The following is a 2,160-nucleotide window of genomic DNA, read 5'->3' as shown; positions in this document are numbered from 1 at the left end:
TTCTTCTTTTTGTTTTTCTGCTGCTGCTGCCGCTGCTGCTGCTTCTGCTGCTGTTGCTGCTGCTGCTGCTGCTGCTGCTGCTTCGGCTGCTGCTGCACGCTGCTGCAGCTGCCGCAGCACAGCAGGCAATTGGTGCTGCAGATATAAATATGTTGTGCAGGTGTATATTTGAATGGATGCATGCAGCAGCAAACGCAAGAAAATAAACATATAAATAAATAAACAAATAAATAAATAAACAAATAAATAAATAAACAAGTAAATAGACAAACAAATAATTAAATAAATAAATAGTCTTATTAATTATACCTGAGCAGCAAACACCATCAACTGCGAGAAAGAAGCTTCAGCAGAAAACTTTCTCGCTTCTTCTTCTTCTTCTTCTTCTTCTTCTCCTTGTCTTTCCTGTTTTTCTTCTTCTTTTGGGCTGCAACTAAACCCTAAGAAGAAGAAAAAGAATATATAAACAGCAGACATTCAAATGTTAAGGAAAAGACTTACAAGAAGACGAAAGAGATTTTCTTCTTTTTCTTCTTCTCTCTTCTTGTTGTCGATAGGAAGAAGCAAAAGAATTTTCTTTTTGTTGGCGTTGCAATTTAAAAGGAAAAGAATTTTGTTTTATATTTCGTTTATAAGCCATTTTAATATAAAGAGTATTTTCCTTTCTTCGTGTAGAAGATAAGAAAATTCAATAGAAATTGACTGATTGATTGCAAGACTTCTTCATATATAATACCCCCAAATAATAAGATAATATTAATACAATATTATATAAAATAATAACAAATAATGCAGAATATATTCTTCAAGAAAATATCAAATGAACCCCGTCGTTTTCTTCTTCAGCACTGCTCATAGCTGAGCTGCAGATACACCCGAAGAAGAAAACAGCAAAGTGTTTCCGATCCTCAACTTTGCAGCTTAAATATATTTATTTGTTTATTTTTATTTGAATAAAAACAACGAAAAACATTTAAAATTAAAATTATATTTTTAAATTGAGGCCCCCTTCTACGGAAAATGCTGCAGTGCAGAGTTGAGGCAGCTCTTGTGATAATTATACAATAATTATATTTGAATTAAAATATATATTTAACCTGTAATTAAAATATAATTATAATTTTATTCGTTTATTTAATATGTTCTTTACAAGAAACATTCTGGTGCCGTATCGACAAGCAAAGGAGAAGCAAACTGCAACTTCTTTTTTTTCCTTCTTCTATTTTCTTTTGTTTTTCTTTTTAAACCTTTCGTCATCCCCTCAGTATTCTTTTTCTTGTTCTTTTCTCTTTCTTTTTCTTCTTCTTCTTACTATTATTATTCTTATTATTATTATTCCGCTTCTTCTTCTCTCGCTTTCCCTCTCTTCTTTTTCTTTTACTTTTCGTTGTTTTTATTGCTTTTCTTCTTGTTTCTCTCTCCTCTTCCTGCTTCTGTTCCGGTTGTTGCTGTTACTCTATTTCTTTTTCCTTTTGTTTTTCTCTTTGCTCTTCTTTTTCTTCTTCTTATTCTTTTTTTCTTATTCTTCTCTTTGTTCTCCTTTTAAAATTCTTTTATCTTTCTTCATATTTATATTTTAATCCCCACTCCCTCTGCTGTGGAATTACAAGACAGAAATAAACCCGAAAAAAAATTAAAAAGCAACGACAGCGCTGCAGCAAAGAAAAAACCTCTGTGCTGTACAGCAGCAGCAGCAGTAGCAGCAACAGCACAAGCAGCAACAGCAGCAGAAGCAGCAGCGCTGCAAACCCAGACGAAGAGGAAGGCAAAGCAAAAAGAAGAAATAAATTTGTTTATTAGGGTTTAATTAGAAAGAAAAAAAACAATAAAAATCATCGCCAACAAAACGCAAAATTAAATTCCCAAGTCCCTCACAAGCGGCAGCAGCAGCTGCAGCAGCAGCAGCAGCTGCAGCAGCAGCTGCTGCTGCTGCTGTGGCTTGCTGCAATTGGCTGTTGCTGCTGGTTGCAGCAAACCTTGAGACAGCAAAAGCAGCAGCAGCTGTTGCCTTCCGGCTGTTCGCTGCTGCTGCTGCTGCTCCAGCAGCAGCTGCTGCTGCCGTTGGTTTCTGTTCTCTGCTGCTGCCTGAAGAACCCTTTGAAAGCGCGGCAGTTGCTGCTGCTGCTGCTTGCTGCTGTTGGCTGCTGCTGCCTGAATCAC

Source organism: Eimeria acervulina, genomic scaffold (genome assembly GCF_000499425.1).
Source record: "Eimeria acervulina Houghton genomic scaffold, Eah_scaff1117, whole genome shotgun sequence".
In the NCBI taxonomy this organism is placed as follows: domain Eukaryota; phylum Apicomplexa; class Conoidasida; order Eucoccidiorida; family Eimeriidae; genus Eimeria; species Eimeria acervulina.
This window is presented reverse-complemented; position numbering follows the sequence as displayed.